Raw genomic sequence first — 14,856 nt, 5'->3', positions numbered from 1 at the left:
TATTCCCCTGGAATATTTCATCGCGTATGTGGGGGAAACACAACGTCAACATCTTTTATGGCAAATGTTGAGAGCAGTTAATGTGAAATTATTATTATTACACTGACCTTCACACGGCACGGACCTGATGTCATGAATAAATGAAAAAGGCATGACCTCAGGTTCACCTCAGAGAGGAACCACAACGAAGACACGGGCTTCGATTTAGACACGTTCCAATGTCTGGTGTTCAGATGTCTTGGAAATGTACCACTGGAACCGATCTATTCTCCAGTTTTATCTGCTCCTCTGTACGGACCAGCAGTTCCAGATACTGTTCACTCCAGACCAAGCTGGGGAAACTACGGTCCGGGGGCTGGATACGGCCCGTAAGCCTATTGCCATTTTGCCTTTTCCCTGCAACAATATTCCAATAGATGGCGCACTCCAGGGGTGAGGTGTATTATTCTTTATTGTGGTGTTTGGCCTTGCCCTTTGTTTGAACTTCCAATCCTTCAGCTTGGGTTAAAGGGGGTCAAAGAAAAGTGAGTTTGCTGTTAGCAAGCAAGCTTATGACCTTCACAAAAAGGTCACTGTATGCTGACCTTTCACCTCCACCTCTGTTTTCTGCCTTCTGTTTAATTAATAAAAAATGTCCAAACTATGTTTGCGAGTCCTCCACAAAATCTTTTTATCCATTTCCCGGATCCTCTCTCTTCTTCCTCCTCTTCGTCCTCCTCCTCACAAACTTTCAACTTCAACCTTAACAACGCGTCTTCAAATCTCTCAACTGCCAGATTGTTCCAAATGGAGACAAAACATCATTTCTGAGAGGCTGTTATGGCATCGGTCGTCAGTTATGTTCCATTACACCTGACCTGGACCGCAGCACATGTTCACCTCCTTACGGCTCTGCTCCATTTCTCCGGCCTCCTCAGCCCACACTGATCGCCTCATGGTTTATTATAACCTATGAGTTTCTCTCCACTGGAATCTCTTGTATTTCTAATGTCTGTGGAAAGTCTGAGAGCATACTGTGGCTCTGATGCCTGCTGAGCTGAGTCCAACATAAATGTTCTTCCTGTCAATGGTATAGCATATATATATACATATATATATATATGTATATATATATACATTATTTATATATATGACTGGACAAATATGTTACAGTAAATCATATGAAAAGTCAGAGTTTGAGTTTGCTTTCGCATCTGTTTTTACTGCATATTCACATAAAGAAAATATAATAGCACTTATTCCTTCACTAATGGCTAAACAGCACTCTAAACTGTCCACTGTGAAGGAGCACTTCAGACCCTCTCAGCTGTGAAACAATCAGCGACAGACCACACTTTGAAGCAGGTGAATGCTGTGTTTTAATCAAAGAGTTTTTGGTTTTTTTATGTTTTGTTTTTTTTATCTTAACAGAGACTAGAGAGTTTTTAGAAGGGTTTTTGACTCTGCCCAAAAATAAATGGCTGCTCTCGGGCATCTTTTCACAAAATCTCTGCCTTCATTTATAAATAAAAACTGATGAGTGACATCCATCAAAAGGGTTTATGCCAGCTATATTTGTTCTTTTTTTCTTAATTTTTCAAAACATAAAGGTTCATACACTTCTGTGTGGCGCTCCATTTTGTAGATGACTTGACTTTTGTGAAGATTCCCATGTTGTCATATATACCTAGTGGATCAAAATTTTAAATTTAAAACTTGGTAATTCCTGGAAAACTTCCATTCTCAATAAACAAACAAAATTAAATTACAAATCAGTGCAATTTTTCCACTTTTGACACCAACAAAGATGAAGTCTCAACCCCTGCAATAGCTCTGAACCCCGTAGGGCAGGGGTCACCAAATTAATAACCCAATTTTGTGTTAGTTTTGGAATCTGGTTGCGGACCAGATTACCTGGCCCACTGTCATAGAGAACCCCTGCCCATCATACATAATATTTAAAAAAAAACTGTATTTCAGTCCTTAAACCAGACATAGAAGTAGGATGGACTCGGTGTCAAAGGTCATCCTCCAGGATTCTACAGAGAATGAAAACATTGACGAAGAGTTCAGACTGAAACATGGAGGAGATGGAGCGCATTGGTGAGATTCTTTTTTTTTGTTGTTTGTTTACATTGTATCATCCCTTACCCATCATTCAGCTGTTGAATATTTGTGACTTCACTAACAAACAGTGTTCCTCCACAGACATTAACAGTTTAGTGATGTCATTAAAACTGAATCTTCCGCAGGGTCACTTACACTCAACGCTGAACGTGTCTGTACTCCAACATCTACATCCACAGCACTCCAACATCCGCTGTGTGTCCTGAATCTAACAGGATTTAATTAAAAAAGATTCCAGACTCCATTCAGGGAACGCAGCACCTCCTGCTGTGCTTCCTCACTGTTAAATGACTATTGTGTTTGTCAGTGCCTCACATACGGCCGGGACAATAATAGCTACAGAACCATTGTCCTCAAACAGTCGATGCTGTAAACCTGCTGAATACGATTTTTTTTTTATCAATATAAGCCCCCAGGGCCACACGGAGGACGCAGTTAGAACGCTTGCCTGCAATGGTCCCCCCTCAACACACACACACACCACTGGGGTGGGTATGATTTTTTTCTAAAAGCTGTGTATAATATCATTGGGGGAAGGAAGAGGAAAGAGACAATAGTTCGATCTACAAAAGGGGGCGCTATACAGAAAAAGTTTTGGAACCACTGCCTTACAGCAATACCACTAGTTTGATGGTCAAATTTGCATTTCACTTACCGAGCGTCTTTGGTTTCTACGAGACAGGAAAAGTTAAGTGGACACTCTAAATTTATTGGTGTGAATGTGAGTGTGAATGTTAGTGTGAATGTGAGGGTGTTTGTGTTTATTTGTGACATGTGATGCACTGGAGAACCTTCCCGGCTGTAATTGGGTATTGTAGGTATTTGCTGACCCTGAAAGAAGTCAAGCATGAATAAAAGAACAAATAAAAAAAGAATTTAATGAATTAATTATGGACGGATGTTTGGACCCTAAAAAATATTCTTGGAGAAATATGACAGAACAAAAAAAAAACAATGTTTTTTTTATTCACAAAAGTGAAAAACATTCCTGTTTGTTTTCTGTCCTTTGACTTTAACAACAAAACAAAACAGTTCATCATTAGAGATTAAACTAAATATTGACACAGTCATATGTCATCACACGGAGACAAGATTATAATTTTTCATTCACTGGCAGCAAATATCAATACTTTAATAAAAGAAATGCGTTATTCTGCACCTGTTTCCTGCCATTGATTCAAATGATTCAGCAGCAATAATTTTCATTATTACAGTGATGTCACCGCGAGGAGCAGGTTGTTGGGGACGGTTTAGTGGATTTTGGACGTTTGCCTAAATGAAGTACCTTCGTTTGGTCATTACAAACTCGGCTTTTGAAAGAAAAACTATTTCGTTAAAACCCCCCCAAAACATTGTTGCTTAAGAGGTTTATATTTTTTAATCCAAATTAAACAGATGTTGTCCACATCACAAATCCACTAAAAAAAATAAAAATCACAAAAATATCACAAAAATAACCATTTTAATATCATGAGGGCAAAAGAAAAGATCTGATAAACTCTTGAGCCGGGTTTCAAAGTTTGTTTCTTTTACATGGGCCTTAGCGATGAAGAGAGAGTGAGTCAATTGCAAAGAACAACTTTTTTTTTCCAGTGATTAAATAAAAGATGCACTGTAGGCAAAGATCAGCAGAAATCTTCTATTTACACAGATTTAAAGAGGTCAGCCTTTAATTAGAGTATTCTGTTAGGTTTCTATTTGATTCTCTGCTTACTTAAAGCTTTGTTTCCAAAGAGAGTGAAGATCTGTTTCTAAGGCTTGGGGTCGAGGGTTTTCTCTCTGTCAGTGTTTTAAAGCACTGACAGAAAGGCAACTGCTTTTCTAAACTTTGACAAAAGTGTGTTGTTCAAGTCCCTCATGAATTAATTCTGTAGTTTATTATATTACTGTGGCATCACCGGTCTGCCGCGTCAGGTTTTATATATTTTAACTTGTCCTTCTCACATTATCAGCAGTGGTTGAGACTTAATATATGATGAAACCTGTATCAACAAAGCACATGTTTTAAAAAGTTTGATATTCTGCATCACCACCCCTCACCTGTTCTCTTAAAATAACCCCTCCCTCCCCCTTGTCCCTGCTGATTGGCAGGTTGTGGGGCTCAGCTGATGAGCTGGAGTCATGAACCGACCTCTTGTTCCTCTGAGTGGATGAATCAGAGCTGGGCTCAACCTCCCTGACCCTCATTTCCCCAGCCTCATCTCCTGTGTGGCAGCTGATGCTCAGGTGTCTTCAGGATAATGCGATTCCAGCTCATCGCAGACTCTATTGCTATTCAGACGACGACGCAGGGAAAATAAGGCCGTTTTCAAAATTGTTATGTAGATGCCGGAGCCGGTGCTCTTCTAGTCGGAGGCATTTGTCAAACTCAGATTGAATCAGCGGTGTTGTGCTCACCAGGCCATTAGAGAAAATAGGCTGCGCTTCGGCGTCTTCTAGCACAGCCAGTTCGTGCATCCACTCTGTGGTGTTTGACTCATAAGCCCCGAAGGTTACGTGACTTTTCAAATGAATGGTAAATTCTGCTCCACACTGAGGAAACTATCAGAGTGTCACTGCTCTTCTTATGCTCCGGGTGTTTCCAGCATCTTGATCTGGTGTAAAACAAACAGAGCAGAACAAGAAACTCTGCAAGAACTTAATCCCTGGAACTCTAGCTCCTGCTGCTCCTCCTCTCAGCTTCTCCCTCTATCCAAAAATAATGAGAGGCCCCTGCATAAAGTAGTTCTGGAGCTCTTTCAACAATACTGACTGCCAACAGATTATTCTCTCCACACTACGGTGGATCCAATCACTGTGGCTGTCTAAATTTGGATCCCTCCGTTCCATAGAACTGTATGCTAATATAGCCTGCGGTCATCTGATGGTTTCTGTGGCCCATTAGCAGCAATTTCACTGTTGACTGTGTGATTATGGGACAAAAACTGGGAGCCAGGCTGCGAGAACGGTTATTTTCCCATTAACCATTGGGGTACTTCATCAACCCAGAGCTAACCGCGCTCCCAAACCGCTCCGTGGAACATCTGCAGGAGAAACAATGCAATGCAACGCAATTACAGGCTCCATCTGGAACAATGAGGCGGGAGCACATGATATGATTAACACTAATACAAACAGATGGTAAAGTGTTAGATTGCTGTACGACGACTTCTTAATATCACGGAACCTGAGGTCCAATGTACAGTGGCAGCCGTCTGAGGCTGTAGACAGAAAGGAGAAATCTCACTGCTGATGGCGACCAGTTTCACTTTTGTCGTTTTACTTCGAGGATCGCTTGGAATGTAGTTACTGCACACGCAAAATTATTATTAGATTTATAACAATACACACAAGATTATCAGACTATTTATCAGACAGACACACTGTATTATAAAGCACTACTACAGTACAAATATATCAGTTTAATTCACGACCACTAGTACACTTAGTATAGTTTGAGAACACACAGCCCTCTCGGGAGTGGCTTTAATTCTCCAGTCTTTCACAGATGTCCTGCATGTAGGGAACAGTGACAGGATCGGCGCCTGTGTGAAAGAAACAAGGTATTCGTTTGAACTTTGGCCAGGGATTCTCTGGACACCAAGACACCTCCACGTCCCCATCCAAAAAATGTAAGATTTAAAAGTTAAGTTTCTGCCATTTATTTAAACAACTTCACATCTATTTAAGGAATAAATTCTCTACAACCCCATTTAAGCCCATTAAATGCAGACATACCTTTTTCTTAATGTACAATTATTCACTGTCTTGGCTCAGTGTGTGCTGTGTGAATAAGCTCATTTGATTTGGGCATTGGTTTAGCTGTTGGTTGTACGTATAAAATTAAATTTTGATGTTAAAGCTGTAAATGTGGGGGGCTAAATTTTGATGTTAAAGCTGTAAATGTAGGGGGTGGGGGGTCACATCTATAAAAGGGGTCATCACAGGAAAACAAACACTTAGAAACCACTGCCTTATACTATGGAAGCACCAATCCACATTTGTTCACTTCTAATCCTTAGTTTTTGATATCTGATGATGCCAATACTATTCTAATACCATAGCTCTGTTTATTTAATATTATTATTATTATCTTAATCGCATGTATGTTTGTCCCAAAAGGCAACTTGACGCAAGTAAAAGGACAGAAGAGGAAGTCAGGAAAACAGGAAATCCTATCCTGAAAACAAATATACAGTACACTATCAATAGAACAGTGTGCATCTATTTTAGCAATTGTAACAGTGTTTTATCAAATACAAATATTCATTACATGCTAACAGTTAGCAACAGTGAGTCAAACAACAGCCCTGTGATGTCGTTACATTGGTATCAGACCTGATACCAATACTGGATCGATCGGACCCATCCCTACTTTAAATCCTGTTAACAAATATTGCACTTTCTTAATGTTTTGACTTGACGTTGGTTCATAACCTTTAAATTTAATTAGTGTTGCTGTGTTTTATTAATGTCTTAATCACCGTTGGATTCTTGATTTCTCGTTATTTCCTGTTTTGTTGTGAAAGTTTGTCTCCTGGTCCGTCACTTGTTCACTTCCTGTATTTTGTACCTACCTCTTCCTGTTGTTGTCTAATTAGCTCCACTGTGTCCCACCTGTGTTCGATGAGAGTCAACAACGGCTCTATTTTATTTATTTTTATACATTTTTATGATGATAATATTTATAATTATTAACAATATTTAGTTTAGTTTCTGGGTTTTTTTTCTTTAAGTGTGTCCTTTTTGTTTTTCTTAGTCTGTCTAGTATTTTATCACACGTTGGATTAACCTGCTCCCTGTGCTCGTGCTCCCCTCTTCGCTGTGAGTATTGTCAAACTTTACTACGTCATACTCCTTAGTAACTGCAGTTGCTATTGTTATTTTTAACCTGAAGGTTTGACAAAGCGACAGCTAAGGTGTGTAAATGTTTGCATTAACAACCAAGCAAACTTTAAAACTAAAAAACTGTTCTGAAAAAACAAAAAAAACAAATAGCCACTTTGTTCAATGTGTCCTACAGTTGTTAAAGTGCCTAAGTGAAACAGTAAGTGTTTCTTATTGTGAATTTTTGGCACTGGGGGTGTTACAGTTCTTTGATTAAACATGTGTAGGACTCCACCATCACTATGACAACACAGTGAAACATCACCTGACCAGAGCTGACAGTCTAACACAGAAGCTTCGTGAAATGAAACATACAGTAACAACAAGTAAAAACAGAAGATCATTCTCTGCAGAGGATATGGCCTATTTTAAACATGTAAAACATCCAGACTGCAGACTGGACTGCCGGCTGCTGTAGCCAGAAATGTTCAGCCAGAGCACAGAGAACTGGGAATTGTTAAATGTTTTTGAGAATGATCTTTTCGTTTATTAAATGTAATTTCTTAAAAAACCAACAACAACAACAAAAAAGGCAGCAGTGAATGAATGTGTGTTTTTGTTTTGTTTTTTGTTTTTTTAGAAACTCTTACACCTGCTATAAATAAGACTCACACTGATGCTGGTGAAATGGCACTTAAGGGTTTTCTACTAAGTACTGCGGATCACGCTGTGCACAAAGAACCAGAAAAGAGCTCTTCTACCGCTGCAACATGAAAATAACAAGAACTTAGTTACTAGTCACTGTCCTCAGCCAATGAAATACTGTATCTACGCTGACAAGTATACAGCTGGAGATGATGACTTTCATTGCAGTGGGGCACTGGATTAGATGGTTTAAATCATGAACATCCCCAAAGGCCAGCTACATACCAGGGAAATAAGGGCACAATGTTTTATTACTGTAGTAAACTGCTCAATTTTTGACTAGAGGAAAAATCCCACTCCCACTCAGTTCCTTATCTCAGGATTTCAATGTTCCCTGATGGCCCCCACCACAATAGAAATATATATGTATATATTTCTAACTCTATATATACTGTATATCAATTAATAATGTTGTGCATAATTCACATTCGTTACATAACCACATTATTTGTGTGTTTAATCTTTATTTTGTTTTTTTTCGTAATATACTGAACAGTCTAACAGTGTGTGCTGCTGGATTTCATTGAGCTCATTCCGGTGGCACTGAGAGCAACAAATATTTGTTTTTCGTAAAGTTAGAAAAATCATGAACAAGGTTTTGAATTATATTATTATAAAATACCTCAATGAAAACAATGAACTGTCTCTTTAAATGAGCGCTCCATGAGTTTGTGTTTTCAGTGAGTTTATATTTCAGCGAACGTTAGCTGACAGCTGATATAGCCATAGCCTGACGGCTGTAGATGGAAAATGCCTCCCCATGTTTTGTTTATAATTTTCCAGACAAAGTAATTACAGTCTCTTCACAACATTGGGAGACTGATCAGGGAGCAGTGATTAAATTGTGCACTCACGCAGGCTGTCAGCGGAGAGGCTGACACTTTTAATCTCTGTTTCTGTATTAAAGTTTGTTTCTCCAACACTTTTTATCTCATTTGTTACCGTCCTCTCCTCGTCCTAACAGACATCAATAATCAGGATGGTTGGAAAAATAAATACGACATGAAAAATAACCCATCAGGTCAGTGAGAAACATGGTGTGATGGTGTACGACCTCCAACACTGCTGCTGATTGGAGAGTTTAAGTTGAGAAGTAAAGAAAAAATTACAAATCCATTTCTCTACATATCCTCTACATCTCCCTCATTCCAAACTCACACACAGCTGTGTTTCCATCAGGAGACTCTTTTGTTCTACTTTATAAATGTACATTACTGTAAATACATGAATGCAAATGAAACAATATGCAAACTGATGTGTCCCAAAAGGAGCAGAAAAAAAGATTCCATAGCCTCACAATTATGGTGGATCACCTCTTTCCCCTTCTTATACACTGCCCATGGTCACAGAAAGGCTCCATATAACTATCAATATCCAAATACAACATATATACATTAAATACATAAATTATAAGTTGACAGAATACAATTTTATTTTTACAAGAACTTCTATTTTTTGTTGATGTTTTGGTTTAATATATTTTATAATTCAGTTCATGTGGTAATCATGTCTTAACACAAATAAAAGCCACTACTGTTTAAACGTCTGTTATGTGGACATAAAAAACCCAAAATATTTTAAATAAAAAATAACCTTCAAGCCAGGTTGGACGGTTGTCTTTATATTTCTATTTGAACTAAACCTCCTCTGCAGTAGATCCAAAAACACACGCTCTTTTATTATGCACTATACGATTTTAATTGTCACATAAATGTGAGATTGTTCTAGAGACTGTTCTGGGCCATATTTGTTGTAGTTTTGATTGTGGACATGATAATAAACCTAACTGACATATTTGTTGACTCTCATTTGTATTGAGCTGTGGTTTTCAATGTGGGGGCCATTGCACCTTGGGGGCCACCGAGTGGCGCTGGGGTAGATTCACAAAATTGGAGCGATGAAGAAACTCAACAAAAAAAGGAATCTAATTATTTACTCTATTTTATTTTATTTTTTCATTTGTCCTAAACCGTACAACACTGGCGTAATTGTCGGATTCTCAATTTTCCAATGGTAACTGAACGCACCTAGTGTGACAGCTCTGCTAACATCCATGTGCGATTGGTTTGAAATTAACTTTAAGCTATAATGTTAACTTATTACATCCCTAGTAATAATGTCACATCGTGAATATTTCTTCAGTTCAGATTTGTTAGCAGAAACCATCTGTGTGGTCTGCACCTTCACTGATTTCGTTCTATTATCTCAATATAACAGGTCTCTGATTGGTGGTCCAACACCATCATACCGTACAGTATGGTTTCCCGCTAATGGTCTGCTCTGTCCATTCAGCCGTGTCTGAGAAGTGCAGTGAGTGCTGCAGACGTCCAGCTCCTGCTCACACTGATGTGGTCTGCAGACCAGAGTCAGAGCTGATCACAGCTACAGTTACAGCTGATGCTCACATTCTGTAGATGAGCCGGGCAATTAAACCACACCTGCTCTTCACTCCTGCTGGCAGCACTGGGAAATAACAAACTATTTGTTTGGTGGTTTTTATTCTGAATTGGACGAGGACCTGGTTCACTGTGATACTTTAACACTTGTTGGCTACACAGGTCGTGCTGAAATTTAAAGTTGTTTCTATATAGAGAGTCAAAGAAATGTTTGACTGCAGGTAAAGAAAATACAAGTTAGATTAGGGATGAAAATAGAAGACGAGTTTATGGAGATTGGGATAGGGTTAGGAATAAAGTTTCTGGACTGGATTCTCTGATCACTGCAGTCAAACTGAGCTCAGAGATAAAAGAGAACCGAGCTAATGCACCCATTCATTAACTCATTCATTCACTCAGTAATTCCACTTAGTCCTTGGAACTTGTTGGTTGCCATTTATTTTATTCACTTACACTTCCTCTAAGTGAGCTTTGGTCTGGCTCCCTGAATATTTGGCTCGTGGCCCAACTTAATTGCCGCCTTCTGCCTTCCAGGGTCACCCGGGGAGCTGGTGTCAATCCGATCAAATAATAATTCCTTCTATGTAGAATCCTGAAAGGTGTGTAACACCAATTCGCACTCACATTCACACTTATATTTACAGTCACATGCACACTTACATTCATGTTAAAATTCAAACAACCTGGAGAACACCCCATTACACACACACACACACACACACACACACACACACACAGGGAGAATAGAACTACATAAAGAAAGACCAACAGGTAGAGCCGGGGCTTGAACCACTGACATTTTCTGCTGTAAGGCAAAAATTCTATTTGTATAGTCAAATATTTATTTTAACACTCCTGTCGTTTGTTCTGATTGGAGGAGTTTACAGTTAACTTATCAACAACGACTGTATGTATGTATTTTATTACTTACTTGTAGTGAACAGTTCATATTCATGAAGCAGCTGTGTGTGGATCAGCTCTGCTCACTGTCAGTGTCTGAGCTGATCAGTCTCTGGATTAGATCTGGATTTACATCCATAAACAGGACCACATGTTTAATGTATGCTGTGTGTAATATACTGCAGTCGTCTGCATAAACACGTGTGTGGGTCTGAAATCCGCTGCTTGTACTTTCCTCTGCTTCAGATAATATTTTACTGCAACACAAAGTGTATGCCTTGTACTCTCTAGGGGACGCAACTTGGGGAAAAAATAAAATCTGGTGCAGGACAACATGTAAACTAACTAACCTAACTGAGAAAGAATGGACGGATAAGTTCCAAGTTCAGTGAGAGCTGATGGTGGACATCGATTGATTGTTTTCAGAGAATAAAAATGATATTTTTGTTTTATATTTCTGAAATTTTAAATAATAGTATATAATATAATATATAATAAACCAGCAACAACACCCTTCTGAAGGGTGGTCTCCTGTATCTGTGGACCTTCTGAAAAATGTATCAAATATTGATATAATATTGATTTCAATAAAATATATGTTTTGGGGGATTTCGAGGCCTGGCACCAAATAATTAATGTCCAGGTCCCGGTGGTTGAGAACCTTTTTATTTGACCAAATCTTCTTGAACTTCTAAGGCGATGTTGGTTAATTGATCATCTTCTGTTTCAGGTTCCTCCTCTCCCACTGAACCGGGATTCTAAAAACCAATACTGCAGCTCAGAGAGGAAGTTCCTGCTGCGAACAGCTGCGTTTGGATCTAACTGAACAAAGGTCAGACTTCAATTTTTTTCATGGCGTGTTAGTTCACCTACTGGTTGTGGGATGTAACTGAAGATGGTTTGGATATGGTCTTTGCTTTGGCATTTTCATAGATGCAAATATCTACAAACACACATATAATATAGTTTTCTATTTAAGGTTCCATTGTTTTAGATTTTTTTCTTTCTTTGAGAAGTTGGTTTGACGTTCACTATCACTGGTCTGTGATGATAACTGACAGTAGTGGACCTGGGCAGCGAACAAACAGCAGAACTCACTGATGAGTTCTGATGGCCGGCTGGAGACTCACAGCTGTTGGAGGTATGATGATGTCATAGTTTCCTAAAATTAATATTTCAGAGCCGATTGGATATACCGTTGATAAATGAAAAGGCATGTGACTGAACTGAGGTTTTTATCATTTTACTGATTTTTTTTTTAATATTCCAATAAACTTGATTGGTTGATAATATTTTCATAGGATTAATCATTTTTATAGTTTATCATCTGTGTGTACTAAGTAGTAGTTCTTCATTCCATAGTCCTTATAGTCGTTTCATTAGCCTTCAACACAGCTTCGCAGCAGAAGCTGTGATTATGTTGATGTCTGTGGGGCTTGAATAAAGTAAACTACAGTATATCTATCTACAAAAGGGGGCGCTGCAGAAAAATGTTATGAAACCACTGTGTTGAATAGAATAGAATAGTCTTTATTCATTGTAACATGGGGGTACATTAACTTAATACACATGAATAAAACCAAAATTGACATAAAAGAAATAATTTTAAAAAAAATTCACACCATTAATTGGTTTAAAATGTGCAAAAAGAATGCTAACAGGAATTAGCAACAATGAGCAGCAGCAAAGTGGTGACCTGTGGATCGGTGAAGTAGGTCCATGACTAAGACTAAATGATCAAAATCATTGTCTTTTTTGCCCTCACATCAACCACCACAAATTACCCATGATCCAAAGCTGTGGAGGTGTGGGAAACAATAGATGAGGAGAAAAATAAATGAGGTCCCTTTAAGGCTGAAGTGGACCAAAGGAAAAAAAAGCAGACCAGAGGAAGTGGGTCCCTCTTGTGTTGGTCCACTTTCTGTTCCACTTTAACAGTACTGGGTTCTTCAACTTAAACACGTCTTTATGTAAAGAAGTTGTGATGGCCTCTGACAACAGAGCAGTCACTGATAGCAAACATTGTTGTCATTGTTTTTCAGAACAGTGTGCGTGTGTGCACAGTCATGTGCTTGCGTGCGCGTGTGTGAATTACCGTGCGGAGGCTGAGTGTGATTTATTTCCCCCTCTCAGGGCAGATTACTGTGCAGTACGTTTGAATTATGACGTTCAAATTGCAGTGGAATATTGAGCAGTTTATGAATTCCATGGATGGGCAGAATGAGCGACACAATATTACTCTGAGCAGTATTAGGAGGATGAATGTTTAACAGCCAGTAAATTCCCTGTGACTTTGCTGATAATGTTCTGCACTAAATCACCGGCTTCATGCAACCTGCCGCCTGCAGAGGAGAATTTTACTTTTCCTCCTGACTTTTTCAGCTCTCTCTGTGAATTACCGCTCCTTTATTTCCCCACATCCTCGTCTCTGTCACCGCTGCCACATTCTTTTGCTCCCTGCCATTTGTTTTGGTCGTGTAATGTCAGGAAGACCATTACCAGCCGTGGCTTCGTGGGAATATTCCGCCCCTGGACTTGTTGACAACTACCCCTGGGCTTTAGATTGTGCGGCCTTTTCTTTGTAAAGAGGACAGACATGACCTGCTTATGCTGCCGCATAACCAAGAGGCTATTTTAGGGAGAGACTGGTGGGAAAGCCGAGTTGGCAGATATTTCCAGACTTGGTAAATGAGCTATGCAGAAGGCCGCGGGGGACAAAAGGGCAGGAGATGAGGATGAGGAGAGGAGCGGAGCAGGGAGCTAACCGGGGGACAAAAGGGCAGGAGATGAGGAGAGGAGCGGAGCAGGGAGCAGTGATTGTCAAAGTAACTTCAGCAACATCTCCCACAGTACCTTCTCCAGGTTTCATAAAAACTATGGCTCAAAACTGTCTGGAAACTTCTGCACATGTAAAACGGTCGTTGTGAAGGTGGCGTCACGATCAGACTCTCTTCAGATGAGACTGTCACCAATGATAGATTTTGATGAACAGATAAAAGGAAGAAAGAAAAAGGAAAGATTTGAAAGAATTGTACTTGTTTTTTTCTTTCTCTTACTTGATTAGTTTACATTTTTGTACCATTCTGTGGCAGGCCGTGGCTCAGTGGTTCAATAATCATGGCTCGTCTTCTGAGAATTTCCGGTTGGAATCCCAGTCTCTCTGGTGTTTTGAGAAAGAACCAAACCCGCCTCCACTCCTCAGACACTTGGTGGAATAAATTCACAGGACACGTTTGTTGACAAACAGAAATACTGTATTATGGTCATTTATCTGCCCAGATGATGGCACTCATGAGACAACAGGGTCAAAAGGTCACTCATGGAGGTTGAAGGTTTTATTTATACGATACTCAGGACACGGTGTGGCTAAGAGGTTAGAAGTTCAGGCTTGTGATTGGGGGACTGCTGGTTTGAATCCCAGGCCAAACAGGGTTGTGCTGCTTTGTCATCACTGACTCTGTTCCACAGTGGAGTTCCTTGTACTGTCTTAAGCTCCTGGTCCTCATTCCTGAGGTGAAAATCCTAGCTGACACACGACCTGACTGACAGAACTTTGACCTGACATTTCCTAAAAGTTGGAAGTGTGTTCAATCAGTGACAGAAACACACACCGACTCCTCGGCCTCTGCCAAAGTTTGGTGATTCGGTCTCGGCTATAGTCGGTTCTTCCTGTAAAACTCCGACACATGAACTCCTCCAGTGTGAGGCAGTGATGGAGGTCATGTGATCACCTGTGTCAGTAATGAGCAGGCTCTTCAGTCTCAGCAGGAGGATGAAGGTGATGGACTGCATGAATATATGAATGTTTCATTTCCACCCTCAGCTGCTCTGCTACGTGTGCGGCTCACAGCAGGAGCTGCGGGTGAAACAAGGAGACGCCGGCCTCTACCTGAGGAGGTGTGTGTGTGTGGGGGGGGGGGGGGGGGGGGGTTGGGGGAATTTT

General features: G+C 39.8%; 1 protein-coding gene across 1 annotated transcript in view; it reads left to right on the top strand.

Annotated features, from left to right (window-relative positions):
* The first annotated feature begins 6,670 nt into the window (after nt 1-6,670).
* The window catches only part of LOC103383968 (E3 ubiquitin-protein ligase DTX4), an 82,063-nt gene continuing 73,877 nt past the window's right edge, over nt 6,671-14,856 (top strand). Inside the window, exons 1-2 of the mRNA XM_025058811.1 lie at nt 6,671-6,909; nt 11,644-11,745. The gene's annotated coding sequence lies outside the window, so the exon portion shown is untranslated. The remainder of the gene's footprint in view (nt 6,910-11,643; nt 11,746-14,856) is intronic.

This window comes from Cynoglossus semilaevis, chromosome 9, assembly GCF_000523025.1.
Source record: "Cynoglossus semilaevis isolate Cse_v1.0 chromosome 9, Cse_v1.0, whole genome shotgun sequence".
Taxonomy (NCBI): domain Eukaryota; kingdom Metazoa; phylum Chordata; class Actinopteri; order Pleuronectiformes; family Cynoglossidae; genus Cynoglossus; species Cynoglossus semilaevis.
The sequence above is the reverse complement of the archived record's forward strand: the minus strand, read 5'-3'. Positions and strand labels throughout refer to the sequence as shown.